We start from the raw sequence: 17881 nt of genomic DNA, 5'->3' as shown, positions 1-17881 counted from the left end.
AACCCTTTGACCCAGCAATGACTATGAGATATGTAACCTAAAGAGTTTAAAAAAAAAAAGGAAAAGGGCCCACATGTACAAAAATATTTATAGCAGCTCTTTTAGTGGTGGCAAACAATTGGAAATTGAGGGGATGCCCATCAATTGGGGAATGGCTGAACAAGTTGTGGTACATGATAATGATGAAATTGTGTTATAAGAAATGACAAGCTGAATGCACTCAGAAAAACCCGGAGAGACTTACATGAACTGATGCAAAGTGAAATGAGCAGAACCGGAAAAACACTGTATATTGTAACAGAAATGTTGATGATGACCAGCTGTCGATGACTTAGCTATTCTCCTCTTTCTACTTTTTTTTTGGGGGGGGGGCGGGGCAATAGGGGTTAAGTGACTCGCCCAGGGTCACACAGCTATAAGTATCTGAGGCTGGGTTTGAACTCAGGTCCTCCTGAATCCAAGGCTGGTGCCTTATCCACTGCGCCACCTAGCTGCCCTAACTTAGCTATTCTCAGCAATACAGTGATCCAAGACAATTCTTTTTTTTTTTTTTAAAGTGAGGCAATTGGGGTTAAGTGACTTGCCCAGGGTCACACAGCTAGTAAGTGTTAAATGTCTGAGGCCGGATTTGAACTCAGGTCCTCCTGACTCCAGGGCCAGTGCTCTATCCACTGCGCCACCTAGCTGCCCCCCAATCCAAGACAATTCTGAAGGACTTATGATGAAAAATGCTATCCATTTCCAGAGAAAAAACTAATGGAGTCTGAATGCAGATCAAAGTATATTTTTTTCTTTCCTTTCTCTATTTTTCTTGGGGATTTTGTCTGTATTTTCTTTAACAACATGACTAACATGAAAATGCGTTTTGCATGACTGCACATGTATAACCAATATAAAGCTGCTTGCCTTCTCAATGGGGGTTTGGGGTGGGAAGGGAGGGAAGAAAAGAATTTGGAACCTGACAATTTTAAAAAAACAAATGTTAAAAATTGCTTTTACATGTAATTGGGGGAAAAATAAAATGTTAAAAATAAAATAAAGTACTTCACAAACCTTAATGCCCCTTATATATGTCAGCTACTATTTTCATGACTCATCTTCACCACACTCCTCATTCACTCATCACCAAGGTGGCCTTGACAGGAAACCTTTTGTGATGTAGGGAAACAAGGAGTGATGACATTTCCTGATGTCACATTGATTTTGGCCTTCCAGATTTACAAAACACTTTCTACATAGCCCAGTGAGGTGGGTGGTACCAACATCCAACTCCACAATGATTTCATTACAAATCTGAAATAAATTTGGGAGTTTATGAGGAAAGGGGGGTAGGGAGGAAGGTGGGTGAAATGAGTATTCTTTGGGGAAGCTGGAAACAAATGTCTGCCCTCAATGATGAATTATCAGCTAATTAGTCATCATGAGTCAACATAATGATAATGGAACATTTCAGGTTGCATATACCCTTGACAAGGTAGGGTCGGGGGCGGCTAGGTGGCGCAGTGGACAAAGCACCGGCCCTGGATTCAGGAGTTCCTGAGTTCAAATCTGGCCTCAGACACTTGACACTTACTAGCTGTGTGACCTTGGGCAAGTCACTTAACCCCCACTGCCCCGCAAAAAAAAAAAAACAAAAAACAAAAAAAACAAAAAAAAAAAGACAAGGTAGGGTCAATGATACCTGGAGCAAAGGGCATAGAGAAGACACACCCAGCTCTATTAGATTCTCAATGATGTAAATCCTTCTAGGTAGAGTCCATGGGCTTGGGAAAAGTCCAGTTCTCTATGCCAACGCAATAATACTGCCAAGTCAGTAAGAGTTCACATCACAACCAAGAGGATGGTCTTGCTCTGCCCAAATACACTGTAAGCTTCCAAACGGTACAGAGCACAGGGATCATTAATGATATTCCCTTTGCATTCCTCAGTAACGCTCCACACCCAGAAAGGGCTACCTTGTCATGGACAGGGGAAGGGGTAAGGCCAGAAATTCCAGGGATGACTTAGTTGAGCAAGGGAGTGTCTTTCCTTCCAGGCAAAACACAACCCTACCACAGCCCCCTGATGGGAGAAGTGGGTCCTCCTTTCAGAAATCATGTTTATCTCGAGTGCTGACATTTAGTAGAAGGGCCCTTCCTCCTACCAAAATATGTGGCTTCAGGGAACCTGCCTGAGGACTTGAAAGCAAGAGTGGGCAACACCATCTTTGAATGGTACCTGAGATCATTGTGGGGGAAACCAACTGCCCTATCAGCCAGCCAACAATTATTTATTGATTTTGTGCCTAGCACTAGGAAAACAAGGTAGACTGGGCAGAAGCAGATGCTTGGCTGGAACAGTCAACTCACACTGGATGAGGATAAAACTACCATATATATATAAGAGAGAGGTCGCCATGATGCGTTAGACAGAGTTGGCCTTCCAATGCACACTGGCTGGATAACCAACTCTAGACACCTCTCGGTGCCTCGGAGACCTCCCCAAGCTTATAAATTAGTTGTAAAACAGATGCTAATATGCATTGGTGGAAGGCATTTTTCACTGGGAATTCCTTATATAGACAAAACCACAGACCCAGTCCAAAACAATTAGTTTTTGATAAATTCTAACTGGGTGATACAGATAAGAACAATTCAAAGGGGAATACTACACTGATTCTGAGGTGGAAGAAGTAGGTCTGAGTCCTGGTTCTGATCCTTATTTACTGTTTTTCTGAGTAGGTTACTTAATCTCTAAACCAGTCAACCAACCTCCCTCTCCTTCCTTCCTCCCTTCTTTCCTTCCTTCTTGTCTTATTCCCTCCCTCCCTCCGTCTCCCTCTTTCACCCAGGCTAGAAATACAGCAGTCACTCATGAGCCTGACCCACTGTGGATCAGCACAGAAGTTGTTCCATTTCCACCCTGGGCTGCCTGGGGACCTCCCATTGCTGAACGCTCACCATATTGGTACCTGGGCTGGTGCAGACCTCTGGTTTTGGCCTTAGTCAAACTGCCGCTCAGAACTTAAGTGACCCAACCCCTCCTCTAGCAGGAATTACAAGCGTGTGCACTGCAGCTGCCACCACCAGGAACCTTAGTTTCCTCATCTGTTTTTGTTTTGTTTTGTTTTGTTTTTTTAGTGAGGCAATTGGGGTTAAGTGACTTGCCCAGGGTCACACAGCTAGTAAGTGTCAAGTATCTGAGGCCGGATTTGAACTCAGGTCCTCCTGAATCCAGGGCCGGTGCTTTAACCACTGCACCATCTAGCTGTCCCAGTTTCCTCATCTGTTAACTGGAGGTCTGTGTCATAGCAATGTCAGGAGGAAAGCTTTTTGTAAACCTAGTGCTTTGTGACTGTTAGCTATTTATTATTAATAAGAATATGACCTTTATCGGTCCTTTAGTATTAGAAAATGGGTTGTGATAGGGGAAAAGATTTGAGAACACTGGGCTCCTAACGGGAGGCAAGAATGAAAAATGTCTCTACGGAGGGAAACAACAACACACAAGAGGGAGGCTGGCCCTGGAAGGACACAAGGCTGGATTTTTTTTTTGTCCAGACCTGTTATTTCTTTGCTGTAGAAACTTCCTGAAACCGATGTAGATCAGCAACTCACAGTTAACACCCTCTAGGAGAGCTGCCCCGGGCACTGAGGTTAAGTGACTTGCTGGGTCTCATAGCAAATATGTTTCAGAAACAGGATCTGAATGTGGGTCTTCCTCATTCCAAGAGCTCCTGCATATTTACTAGGACAAGCTGCCCTTCACTTTATCTCCAGTAGCAGTAGATTCGCCTAGGAACGGGCTGCCTGGGGGGTAGATGGGGAATATGGAGATAATCTCTCCTCCTGGTGGAAATCCTTCTCCTAGGAAATATCCCATCTGGCCCTGGAGTTCCTGAGAATAGCTGGGAGAGGGAGGAGCAGTCTCTGATCTCAGGAGCCCCCAGACAGACGCCAGGGAGGGTGAGCAAACACTGGGCTAAACCAGCTCGGGAAGCACCAGCCCCCAGGTAAGATAAAGCCCTTCTGTACCAGATCTGTCTCACCTCAAGGTATGAACATCATAGGTGCCAGATAAAAGCAGGGCAGGGGGCTCCCAGGGCAGCAAACTACCCGCCTGTCCTTCCCCCCACCCCCCATGGCACTTAAACAAAAACTCTTTTGAGTGTGCCTATTAAACTGACATTAAACTCCCTACCCACAGACCACTCATTCAAAACAGCTCTGTCAATCATCAGCCAGGCTAGGCCTGGAGCCCTGGTTTATAGCTTCCCTTTGCTGCCAGCTGCTCTCGGCAACGGCTACACCCTGCTAGAGAGAAATTCTGCTTGGGCCCTGGCCAGAAGGTCCCAGAAGCAACTGACCACAGCATCTGCTATCGAAGCTGGCAGTCTCGACCAGAAAACTCCTGACCAAGAAGACCGGAGCTGGCAGAGTCTGATATGCACTCAACAGAACAGAAACCATTACAACAAAACCCAAAACAATCATTAGCCTTTAGACAACACCTTAAAGGTTTGCAAAGCGTGTCTTCATTTGGGTATCTATTTGATGCTCAGAGCAACCCCCAAGAGGTAAGTGCAATCGTTATCTCACATGGGCTTAGGATAAGTCAGAAGATGTTTTTCCTGGGAGAAGTAAAAACTAAGTGACCAGATAACAGGACTGACAAGTGGAGGAATTAAGGGACTGTTAATGTTTAGTCTGACCAACTAGATATCAGGACCAACACTCCTAAGAAGTAAGGAGATAAAATTCTATAGCAAGAATGTTAGTTAGTCGCTCAGGCTACTTACTACCTGAGCTAGAAGACAGAGATAACTCCAGAGGTCAGGACCATCATTCCTAAAAAATAAGCCCCCTAGGGGGCAGCTAGGTGGTGCAGTGGATAAAGCACCAGCCCTGGATTCAGAAGGACCTGAGTTCAAATCCAGCCTCAGACATTTGACACTTATTAGCTGTGTGACCCTGGGCAAGTCACTTAACCCTCATTTCCCCACCAATAATAATAATAATAATAATCCCCCTAGACTCTCAGGAATGACAAGCATCCAAGCTTTCCCCATCCCCAAAAGACACTTTCCATCTTCAGGTGGTCACCCCATCTATCCTCTATAAAAGTTTTGGCCGTCCTTCTGTTCTAAGAGGAGGATGTTTCTAAGCTCTCCACCCCTTGAGGCCAAAGTCTTTGACTTCCCTCTTCGTTACTTTCTCTAGGGCCTAATAAAGGACCATTTAAATTCTTTTTTTTTTTTTTGACTATATGAAGGCTTGATTACATTCTTGCAAGAATGGGCAAGGACCATTTAAATTCTAATTGGACTGTTTGCAAGCGTAATTCTTTACAGAGGAATACCTAAGGATCCCCACCATAGGTTCTTCCTTCCTTACTCTATTCTTTTTTAAATTAATTCATTTTATTTATTTAGAATTTTTCCCCAAGTTACATGTAAAAACAAATTTTAACATCAATTTTTTAAAACTTTGTGTTCCAAATTCTCTTCCTCCCTCCCTCTCCCCTTCCTTAAGAACTCAAACAATTCAATATGAGTTATAGATGTGCAGTCATGCAAAACATTTCCACATTAGTCAGGTTGTAAAAGAAAACAGACCAAAAACTTTAGAAAAAGGAACAAAAAAATTATACTTCAATTTGTATTCAGATACCATCAGTACTTTCTCTGTAGATCTTCCTTACTCTACTCAATGAAACATGTGGGGCTCTAGCAGGCCTTCATCCCTCTCCAGGCTCTGCTCTTGACTTTCCCTACTAGGACACAGAAGCCTTCCTCACGCTGGAAGTTCCCATCACCCCTGTGGCCCCTTTCTCTCATTGGCCGGTTCTTCCCACAATCTCCATTTTAAGGAAACCAGCCATGTCTTCATTCCCCTCCACTCTAGGCTCTTCAAACTTTCTCAGGGCAGGGACTGTCTTTCTTCCTCACTGTATTTAAGTTCCTGGTGCTTGGAACAGTGCCAGGTACTTAGTATGCTTATTGGGGGCCGCTAGGTGGCTGCAGTGGGGCCCTGGATTCAGGAGTTCCTGAGTTCAAATCCGGCCTCAGACACTTGACACTTACTAGCTGTGTGACCTTGGGCAAGTCACTTAATCCCCATTGCCCCGAAAAACAAACAAACAAAAAAATGCTTATTGACTTCACCAGCGGCTGGCAGAATCAAAAAAGGCCTCACCTCAGATAGAAGCTTTGTCTTGAGACTAAGGATCTGAAAACAGGGGAGGTGAGGAGGGACATTCCAAAGGGAACTAATTGCATGTTCAGCTCCCAGAGACTGGGGGCCAGGTGTGATCCCTCATTTCAGTGTGGACTAACTAGCAATTTCTGTACCAGTCTGGGGAATTCATTCATCAATTAAACGCTTTAAAAATGTTTATTGACTAAGTAGCTAGCTCTCTGCAGGTAATTTAGAGAAGAGAAGCCCTTCAAAGGCATCCAGGTGTGTCTGTGTGGGGGGGTTTGTGGGGGACATTCCAGCCAAAGGACAGCTGGGTGGGCGCCATAGTGCACAGAGCACCACCAGGCCTGGAGTTAGGAAGACTCTTCTTTGCTGAGCATTAGACACATGCTCAACAAATACCTTTTCTTTTCTTCTTCTTCTTTTTTTTTTTTGCAGGACATTGAGGTTTAAGTGACTTGCCCAGGGTCTCACAGCTAGTAAGTGTCAATTGTCTGAGGCCAAATTTGAACTTGGGTCCTCCTGAATCCAGGGCTGGTGCTTTATCCACTGTGCCACCTAGCTGCCCCCTCCCTTTTGTTTTGTAAAGATACAAAAGACAGGTCTTCTCTTATTCCAGGGGGACAGTTACAAAGGTGATCTGTTCCCTAGCCATATATTCCTCTCCTAATAAATCTCTTTTTATTTTACAATCAATCAATAGATTAATGAATAAATAAAATAATTGTGACCTTTTTAGTGGACACTTCAGATTCTCACCTTATCACCCATTGCTATCACCCCTTCCTTCCTCTCTGACAGTTGTCATAGCATCCCATTGGCTGCCCCGGCCCAAGACATTCAGAAACACTATTCTCAACAACCCCTTTCTCTTTTCTTCCAATCCCGGACGATGGGGTTTCCCTCCCCTTTTTGCCACACATGGATTCTGCTTACTTCCCAAATCTGCTTCTCATTCTGACACAATCAGCTCCTCCAATCTGACATAGAAGGATCTGGGAGGAAAAAGGGAGGGGGACCAATCTGGGCCGGACTTTGTTGTTGCTATAGACAGCAGCCCTTTAACACCAGACTCTGGAAAAAAAAAAGACTCCTAACTTAATAGACCATTAAAGGCCTTGCTTTAGCTTCAGATTTTAACTTCAGAACCATCAACAATGAGGTTGGACTGAAACCAGAATCCCACTTCCTCCCCTTCCTCAACACTTTCATTTATTCTTCCTTACTCTTTGGCACTGCTTGGGGGGGACGGGATGTGGGGAAGGTCTGTCACCTGACGGAGGTGATGTATATTGTCTTTATTACGGTCCTCCTCCCAGGTGACAAACATATGTGAGTAATAATTTCTTAATGCATTGCATGAGTTACTGATTTCAAGAGGTGTGACCACAAACATCAATCCAGTCATTTGCACATGCCTGTCATTTCACCATTATAGCATTAATCCCTAGCATCCTCAAAAGTCCCCCTTAAAAGAAATGTAAATATCTCAAGGAAGATAGCTAACATTTAGTTCAGCAATCATAGAGCTGAGAGTTCCATCAATAAAGATGTATACTAGGATACTGGTCTCCAAACTCCCCATTCCATGATTTTTTTCCCATCAGCTCATTCTCAATCATTTTCTCTCCTCCCACCCCCTCTACTGACTTGCCCAGGGTCACACCTAGTCATTGTCTGAGGCTGGATTTCAACTCTGATCCTCCCATCTCCAGGACCCAGTGCTCTATCCACCCTGCCACCTAGCTGCCCTATCTATTTATCACTTAATATTATACCAGTAAACATATAAATCAGATCTTGAGAACTGGAAGGCAGTTCAGCAGACATCTATCCCAACCAACACACAAAAGAAATTCCTACTCTAAGATACTTGCCAAGCTCTTTCATCCAACTCCTTCTCAAAGACTTCCAAGGATGTGGATCACTTTCTGAAGCAGCCCACTGCTCTCTGGGACAGCTCTTACTCTTAGGAAGCCAAGCCTCAATTTCCCTTTTTGTACCTTCCGTCCATTGCTCCTGATTCAGTCTTCTGAAGCCCAAAAGAACAAGTTTAATCGCTCACACACACTTCAGTCCTTTAAACTTTGCAATTGTGCATTGTTCTCTTCCTCTAAAATACCCCAAAGGGGGGCAGTTAGGTGGCGCAGTGGATAAAGCACTGGCCCTGGATTCAAGAGGACCTGAGTTTAAATCCTGCCTTAGACACTTGACACATGCTAGCTAGCTGTGTGACCCTGGGCAAGTCACTTAACCCTCATTGTCCAGCAAAAAACAAACCCAAACAAACAATAAAATACCCCAAAGTATTTTCTTTCTCAGGCTAAAAACCCAACTTCAATCCATTCTCCCATGGGACAGACGTCACCATCCTGGTTCCATTTTTCCAGAGCCTCTCTAACTAATCAGTGCTGTATCATTCAATTGTGATTCCGAAAGCTGAATTCCATACTCCAGATGAGGGCTGAGGGCATAAGGTGGAGAGCTACGCCAAAGCAGGGAACTACTATATAGCAGTCAGATGGAAAGAAGAAAGGGGCATAGTACTGGGCTGAGGTTTGGGGAGGCAGTTACAGTATAGTGAAAAGGACACCTGGCCTCAGGCTTCAGAGGACCTGGGTTCAAATTTCAGCTCTGATACTTATAACCTCTATAGCCTTTGGGCAAGTCACATAAATTCAATAAATATGAAACCTCAGGGGCAGCTAGGTGGCGCAGTGGATAAAGCACCAGCCCTGAATTCAGGAGAACCTGAGTTCAAATACGACCTCAGACACCTGACACTTGCTAGCTGTATGACCCTGGGCAAGTCACTTCACCCTCATTGCCCCGCAAATAAAAAAAAAAAAAGAAGAGAAAAGAAAAGAGACTTCTGTTATGTGCAAGTTGTAGGATATAACATTTTTTAAAGAACTTAAAATTCATTGGGGGGAGGATGTAAAAGGGGTAGAAATGATACATGCACAGATGAAGCACAATCACCAGGCGGGGCAGGAAAGGAACAAAGGAGAAATGTAAAGTAAACACTTTTAGTCAAAGGGTTCACCGGGCACACTTCCTGGAGGAGGGAACACCGTAGCCTGGAAAGAAGAGAAGAATTTGCAAAGGCAGAGAGAAGAGTAGACTCCAGGATCCTTTTATGGACTGGGCAGGGCTGGGAAATGTTCTACAGAGTTCAGCAAACAGTTCAGTTTGGCTGGAAAAAGGACTGCAAACAAGGGGAGTGATAAGAAATAACGCTCAAAAGGTCGTGTGGAGTCAGACTGGGAGGGCAGAAGTGACATGCTCAGATCTGTCCCTCAAGGCTGGTTTAGCAGCAGTCTGAAGGATGGGCTGGAAAAAGGAGAGGCTGGAGGCATAGTGACCACTTAAGAGGTTATCCCAAAGTGTAGGCTGGAGGTAAAGAGAATGTAAATTTATTCTTTGAGTCCTGGTGCTTGATAAATGACAAACTGTCTCTACTTCCCCATATAGCTGAGAGTCCACAATGATTGGAACCACTTCCCCTGAACTTTCTTACTTGGCCACCATATGAATTCTTGATAATCCGAGGTAATGGGAGTAGGAATGAGGTTAACAGAAAAATTGTTTATCCACCTGTGAAGGGGTCATGTCAGACCAAAAGTCAAGATGGCAAAGAGGTACATAAAAGGGAAGAATGAGTAATGGTGGGAAGAGGTGGCAATTCTCAATGGTGACTTCAGGTGTCCCTCAGGGATACCCTCAATTCCTTAAGCTTTCACTGAGAATTTCTCTTTATCATCTCCATTAGTGATTACACTCATATAGTGAGTGCTTTAAGGTTTGCAAAGCTCTTTACAAATACTATGTCTCAAAATGGGTGCATGATTTACACACAAAGGGTGATACCATAAGCAAATTAAGAGAGCTTGGTATAGTTATCTGTCAGATTTATGGTCGGGGAAGAATTTAGGACCAATGAACATACAGAGAGCATGACTAAATGTAAAATAGATCATTTTGATTATATAAAATTAAAAAGCTTTTGCACAAACAAAACAAATGTAACGAAAACTATAAGGAAAGCAGAAAACAAGGAATTTTTGCAACAAGGATCACTGAGAAGGGTCTCATTTCTCAAATATATACAGAACTGAGTCAAATTTCTAAAAATACAAGTCATTCCCCAATTAATAAATGGTCAAAGGATGTGAACAGGATATGAACAAAGAAATCAAAGCTATCAATAGTCATATAAAAATGCTCTAAATCACTGTTGATCAGAGAAATGCAAATTAAAACAACTCTGAGGTACCACCTCACACCTATCAGAGTAGCAAATATAACAAAAAAGGATAATATTGGATGTTGGAGAGGATGTGGGAAAACTGGGACGCCAATCCGCTGTTGGCAGAGTTGTGAAAAGTCCAACCATTCTGAAGAGCAATTTGGAACCATTTTCAAAGGGATATAAAACCGTGCATACCCTTTGTTCCAACAATACCACAGCTACGCTTATATCCCAAAAACATCTCCCCCCAAAAGAGAAAAGGACCTTTTTGTTCAGAAATATTTAAAGCAGCTCTTTTTGTGGCAGCTAAGAATTAGAAATCAAAGGAATGCCCATTAATTGAGGAATGGCTAAACAAGCTGTGGTAGGGGGGCAGCTAGGTGGCGCAATGGATAAAGCACCAGCCCTGGGTTCAGGAGGACCTGAGTTCAAATTTGACCTCAGACACTTGACACTTACTAGCTGTGTGACCCTGGGCAAGTCATTTAACCCTCATTGCCCACCAAAACAAAACAAAGGATATAAACAGGTAGTTTTCAGATGAAATAATCAAAGCTTTTTATAGTCATATAAAAAAAATACCCTAAATCACTATTGATGAGAGAAATACACATTAGAACAACTCAGGTGCCCCTCGTACATAATATGTCAGAAAAAGGAAAATGAACAAGCTGTGGTATATGATTGTAATAGAATCTTACTGTGCTATAAAAAATGACAAACAGAATGATTTCAGAAAAACCTGGAAAGACTTATATGAATGAATTTATAGTGAAGTGAGCAGAACCATGAGAACATTTTACATAGTAACAGCAATACTTTTCGATGAAAAATTGTAAATGACTTAACTATTCTCAGCAATATAATCCCAAAGGACTAATGATGAAGCATGTCTCCAGAGAAAGAACTGAAGGAAGTGGGGTTGGAAGCTGACCATGAAGCACGGCTATTTCATTATGGTAGGTGCCATCAGGCGGGAAGCATCCCAGGTGAGGGGCTAGGATGTGAAGAAAAACAAGAGGTGGTGGGGAGGAGAGAGGGCAAGGGCATGGGTTTTTTTGTTTGTTTGTTTGGTTTGGTTTGGGTTGGGTTTTTTGCAGGGCAATGAGGGTTAAGTGACTTGCCCAGGGTCACACAGCTAGTAAGTGGCAAGTGTCTGAGGCCGGATTTGAACTCAAGTAAGGGCATGTTTTAAGAGCAGCAAGAGGTTCAGTCTTCAAGTCTGGAGGATCTCGAGGAGAGTAGTGGAGGAAATAGTAAACTGAGGTATGTTGGTGGAGGACCTTGAATGTCTGGTTAAGGAATTCCAGTAGCTTAGTGTCTCATGCTATCCATAAGGCATCTTGTCTGTCTGTCTTGTACCTTCGAATTAACAGAATTTTAGTAGGGAAAGGAATCCCAGGGGTGATCTAATCCAACACCTAGAACATCACCAACACACACACACACACACACACACACACACACACACACACACACACACACACACACGGTATTTTTCTTGTATCTCTCTAGTAGCACTGAGACTCTCCATTATTTTGTTCGTGTACATTGAGTATCTATCTGTCTTGCCTTCTCTACTAGACTAAGGGGGAGGGGAAGACCTTTTATATTTGTCTATCCCAAAACACTTAAGAGTAGGACTTGTACATAGTAGATATTTTAAAAATATTTACTGAATACAAATAAGTATAAGATATAGTCCTTGTTCTCCAGCTGGAGATAAGATCTGTGAACTGTTAACCCACCATTTTAAGATAGCATGTGTTGTTGTTTCAGTCCTGTCCAACTTTGCTTTGGGGTTTTTGGTTTTGTTTTGTTTTTTTTTTTTGCTTTTTTTGAGGGGCAATGAGGGTTAAGTGACTTGCCCAGGGTCACACAGCTAAGATCCCACTCCTTGTAACCCCATTTTGGGCTTTTCTTGGCCCACTGGAGTGATTTGCCATTTCTTTCTCCCACTCATTTTACACATGAGGAACTTAGGCAAACAGAAGTTAAGTGACTTGCCCAGGGTCACACAGCTAGTGCTGGAGACCAGATTTAAACTCAGGAAGATGAGTCCTCCTGATTCTAAGCCCAATGCTCTATCCTCTGTGAGACAGAATATATTAAGGGCTTAATAAGTAATACAGGTATTTTTTTTAAAATAGGGATTCAGCTGAGAAGTTTTTATGGGTGAGGGTCATGAAGAAAGGTTTCATTGAGTTCAAAACATCAGCATCGGATTTGGAGCTGAAAGATATCTAGTGTCACCTTGTTCTACGCCTTCATTTTATACACCCCCAATAGTTGCTATACCAAGCTATCTGTTTTTTCCTACCATCTACCACACCAGATAGAAAGCACCTTGAGGACAGGATCTTATCCTCCTTGGGAACTCCTAAAAAAGCCTTTCAAGCAGGGTTAGGCTAGTGACTTTTTGCTGATATTATCTGCAGGAGTATTTGGTCAGATATTTAATATTCGTTAAATGGGCCATGGTAAAATGTATAAATGGAATCAAGTATACAAATAAAGGCTACTGGGGCAACTAGGTGGCTCAGTAGATAAAGCACTGGCTCTGGATTCAGGAGGACCCGAGTTCCAATCAGGTTTCAGACACTTGGCACTCATTAGCTGTGTAACCCTCACTGCCCTGCAAAAAATAAAATAAAATAAAATAAAGGCTACTCCAAACCACAAGGGTCAAAACCAGAAGAAGAACAACATGTATTCTTCTGTGGATCCCCATCAGTGAGTTCCAGTTTCCAGACTCCTTTCTCCATCATCCTCCCACCTCGGTGGTGCTTTCCTTCCCATTCCAACCTTTTAAATTTCCTTGTGTGTTTTCTCTTGTTAGAATATAAACTCCTCGAGAGCAGGCACTCTATCTTTTAGTCCCCTTGGAACAGGGATTAGCTCATCATAAGGATTCAATAAATAACTGGTGACTTGACCTGCCCAACTGTGGACACCTTTGGAACTCCTCCTCTGCCCCACCATTTTGTTTTCCAGTCAGCCAAGGTTCCTGCTGCCCTCAGAGCATCTTTGTGCCCAACTTTAGCTAATTACATTCAACAAGGACTTAATAAGCATCTACCTTAGTCGCTAACCTTGAGAATAATAATAATAGTTGGGGCAGCTAGGTGGCGCAGTGGATAGAGCATTGGTCCTGGAGTAAGGAGGATCTGAGTTCAAATCTGACCTCAGACACTTAACACTAGCTGTGTGACCCTGAGCAAGTCACTTAACCCCAATTGCCTCACCAAAAAAAAAAATAATAATAGTTAACATTTATGTATCATTTCCTATGTACTTGGCCCTTTGCTAAGTGCTTTAAAATTATTATCTCATTTGATCCTCACAACAAAGGAAGGTAGGGGTTTTTAATATTCTCATTTTGCAGATAAGGAAAGGGAAACAAACAGAAAGCAAGTGACTTGCCCTGGGCCACACCACTAACAAGTGTCCCCGGCTGTATTTGTTTGTTTGTTTTTTTGAGGCAATTGGGGTTAAGTGACTTGCCCCGGGTCACACAGTTGAGGCTGTATTTGAATTCCAGTCTTCCAGACTCTAGCCCAACCTCCCGGATGCGAAGCTGGCCACCTGACACTTTGGTGGAGGGAGAATAGCTAAATTCTTTCTCCCTATGCAGATCAGTGGCAAAGATGGAGCTTTGAGAGGCCTATCTTCTCCCAGCTCAGAGAATTCCAGTTCTCCTTTTTTTATTGGATTGGGGTGGGGGGGAGGGGATAATAGAAACCACAGTTCCCAGCGGATCTTGAACCTTAGATACTCTCCCTCTCTTAACATTAGGCCTGAGCAGCTGGCAGCCTATTAACAGGTGTTAAGCAATTCTTCCTTTCAGCAAACTGAGTTGTTCCCAATGGCTTGGAACAACTCTCCAGGGGGGTTCCCTGCCCTACTGACAACTATAGCACCAAACCCCTCCCCCCTTCCGCCGGAGTAATCTATTTTTTTTCCCTTCAAATTGGAGGGTCCTGTGGGAAAACAAGGAGCAATATAACCTTGGGCCAAGACAAAGCATACCGGGTATCTCAGTGTTCCCCAAACCTAAAGAGTCCTTAGCAGGTCAATCCCCGAAAAGTTACCAGCCCACAAACACTAGCAGCACCTCGTCCCTTCCCCGGGTGGGAGCCAAAGACATCCAAATCCAGCCTTCTTTACCTCTCAGTCAACACAAGCCTCCCCTTCTCTCTTGGAGGGCAGGGTGGCCTTTTCTGCCACCTTGATGGTGTGTTTAGCCAGTTAGCCCCGCTGGTTAAGGGGTAAAGGTCGCGAGTCCTAGACTCGGCTCTCACTTTGTCCCCCGGCCCTAAACTGACTCCTAGCCCGACCGTCCACTGCTCCAGTGCTGGGGGGAAAGAGAACCGGGAAGGGAAAGCCGGGGGAGCCTTTCTCATCTATATCACCCACACCGCAGCCGGCCGCAGACACGCCTCGAAATTAAGTCCTAGTGAATTTCTCTCGCTTCCGCTTGGGGTCAAGTTCTCCAAAAACAAAAGCAAGTTTTCGGGGCCCGGGGGGGGGGGGTGGTGGTGCTGCGCCTTTAAGGGTCTAACCTTTAGCACCTCAGCAGACACTGCAAGCCAAGGACACCCGTGGAAAAACCCAGCCCAGGCGCACCGCAGCCGGGCAGCCAAAGGGCCCCGGGGACGGGGGAGTCGCTTCGCAGTCCGTCCAGCGCGGCTCGGGCCAGACCAGCCCAAGCCGGTGCGCAAGAGCGCGTCCGTCCCGCTCGGGCGGGGAAAGCGCCAGTGGCAGAGTCCGGCCAACCCCGGCTGGGCACGGAGGCGGGGAGTCTCCTCCCGGGCCCGAGCAAATCCAACACCCTGGCTGCTTTAGGTCTTTTTTCAAAGAAGGAAGTTCCGGCTTAGGTCCAGGGATCTGGGGCAGAGGAGAGTGGAAATGGACAGGCAGCGCTGGGGGAGGGGGATCTGGGTCCCGGCTTCCAACCATCCCCTGCCTCGGGGGGAAGGGGGCAAGGCTGTACCTGGGAAGGGGGCAAGAGAAGAAGCCCCCCTCACCCCCGCCCGCCGCAGCAAGGGTTGGGGGCGGAGGGCCCAGACGTCCTCACCCCTGCGCCCTCCCATCCCCAGTGGTACCCTACAACTCCAGAAGGGACCCCCGCCCCCATATACACACACATACACAAGCTGTCTCCGGGGGGACCCGGGCAGGGACAGAGGACTAAGTGGAAGGGGGTCAAAGGAACGGGGGGGGGGGGGGAGGAGACAGGATGGGGAAGGAGAAGCAGAGAGGAAGAAATGCAGGAGTGGACGCGAGGTAGGCAGAGGGCTCCTTACCTGCCCAACCAGGCCCACTCACCTCCTAGCGCTAGCCGTCTCCCAAACTGATGCCTAGGTGTCCCACCGCCCGGCTCTCTCTCCAACCCCGGCTCCCTCCCCCGGGCGGTCGCGGCCGTCAGGGCGGGGCCGAGGAGGAGGAGCCCGGGCCTCGGGAACCCGCCCCGCTCCTGCAGGACGGAAAACAGTGGGGAGGGGCTGGGGAGAGGAGTGCGGAACTGGCGGCCCCGCATCTTAGCCTAAGGTCAAAAGCCCTGCAGGGGTGGGGTGGGGTGGGGTGGGGTGGCTAGACCCCCAGGGCAGTGACCAGCGAGGTACCAGAGACCCGCGTGGGGTAAAGGTCTGGCAGCAGAAAAGAAAAAGAAAGTCCACGGATCTGAAATGGAAATGATCCTTAGGGGCTATCCGCGGGCAACCCCTGGGACTTACAGATGTGGAAATTGAGGCCCAAAGTGGGGAAATGACTTGGCTCAAAGTCACAAGGCTTACACTTGGCCGTGGCGTTGCATGCCCCTAAAAGGAAACGGTAAAGCTTGAGAGAACTAGGAGCCCCTCCCTCATCCCTGGGAGGTCCTCCTTATAACGGGGGAGGTGGGGCACTGCCGGAGGGCAAAGGGTTTATTTTTCTTCCTCACCGTAACGGAGAGATCACTCAGGAAGGGAGAGCACCCATGCACAGGTTTCTACGCCTGCATCTTACTGTAGGGTTTGGGGAATCGTGTAGCACAAGGTCTAGGTCAAGGTCGTCTCCCCCCCACACCCACACGCACACGTACACTCTTCAGCTCACCCCTCCCCCTGCTTTTTCCATTCTGTCCCTGTAGATCTCAGTCCCCTCCAAATAGTAGAGAGTAACATCAAGTGTTAACTAGTTATTTTGTGCTTCCACCCTATAGAGATTTGAATGGTCAAGAAAGACTCTCTAGAAGGCTTCTCAACTAGATCAAGGAAGGGGAAGATATTGGGGGGCGGGGGAGGCTGGGGGGAACGTCTTTGATTCAAATCACACCTTGTTCCTATTAGTAAAGCCAGCCCTGGTACCCAAACCAGAACACCCGGGGACCTTCCAGGAGGGACATTGTGTGAGCGAAAAGAAGCTTAGTGTTCCTGGAATGGGGCCACCTCTGCCAACCCTCCAAACCAGAGGGAGGTGGCCTTGTAAAGCCCAGAGACTGTGCTTCCTTCTCTTCCACAATCGCTCCTGCTTTGCCTTGCTCTTGTAGGATTTTAGAATAACATCTTGTACTGGCTCCCCCCAATTCCCAGAGTCTCAGAGCATGGAAAGAGACCGAAGATAAATCTTTCTGGGCAGGGCAGCATTTTTGAGAGATGAGTGAGTAAGGAAACAGGGAGGACCAGAGGCAAATCCCAAGCTTAAATCCTCAAGCAGATAGCTGGGGCTCCCTTCTACCCAAAGTCTGTAAGAGTGGGGTCCAGAGGAATAGAGACACTGGCAGGAAAAAAAGACTTTGCTAGGGGCAGGCAATGATATGGAGCCTAATTCCTCCCATAAATATGAAGCTTATTTCTAAAACAACATGTGGTATGACTCATAGCTGAAGTTATATAAGATCACACTGTCATGCCCTCAGATTTTGGGGGCAAGATAATAACTGTGAGTCGTCTACACTTTTCAACCCACTTAGAATGGCAAGCATTTGCTAGGCACCCACACCCGTGCTAGGCCAAAAAGAATGGCACCTGCCCTTGGGAAGCTTATAGTCCAATTGAGATAGCACACATGAATCAATTACAGGGCCTGAGACGGCCACGAAGTCATGGTCAACACTTCCCTCTGCCTATCCCCTATTATCCAATCAGTTTCAAATCTTGTTATTTCACCTCCATACCTCTTCCATCTCTCTCCTTTTCTCTGTTCACATTTCCACCACTCCAGGTGAGGCCCCCATAACATCCCAACTAGACTAGTGTCTAAGCTTCCTTAACTGACCTCCCTGCTTCTAGGTTCTCCTTTTTCCAATCCCTCCACACAATTGCCAAAATATTTTTTTAAGGGACAGGTTTTATTGGGCTATTCTTTGGCTCAAAAACCTTTCTGTGGGGGGCAGCCAGGTAGTGCAATGGATAGAACACCGGGCCTGGAATCAAGAGGACCTGAGTTGAAATTCTGACTCAGACACTTGACA

The 17881-nt window shown here is 45.7% G+C and overlaps 1 protein-coding gene across 3 annotated transcripts in view; it reads right to left on the bottom strand.

Annotated features, from left to right (window-relative positions):
• The window catches only part of ANXA11 (annexin A11), a 51985-nt gene extending 36087 nt beyond the window's left edge, over positions 1–15898 (bottom strand). The window contains exon 1 of one of the 3 annotated variants that reach the window (XM_043987739.1): positions 15757–15898. The gene's annotated coding sequence lies outside the window, so the exon portion shown is untranslated. Of the gene's footprint in view, positions 1–14990; positions 15152–15734 lie in introns of those variants that run through there. The other 2 variants (XM_043987742.1, XM_043987740.1) reach the window with 2 other exon arrangements.
• Between the last annotated feature and the right edge of the window lie 1983 nt (positions 15899–17881).

This window comes from Dromiciops gliroides, chromosome 2 (assembly GCF_019393635.1).
Source record: "Dromiciops gliroides isolate mDroGli1 chromosome 2, mDroGli1.pri, whole genome shotgun sequence".
NCBI classification, from domain to species: domain Eukaryota; kingdom Metazoa; phylum Chordata; class Mammalia; order Microbiotheria; family Microbiotheriidae; genus Dromiciops; species Dromiciops gliroides.
The sequence above is the reverse complement of the archived record's forward strand: the minus strand, read 5'-3'. Positions and strand labels throughout refer to the sequence as shown.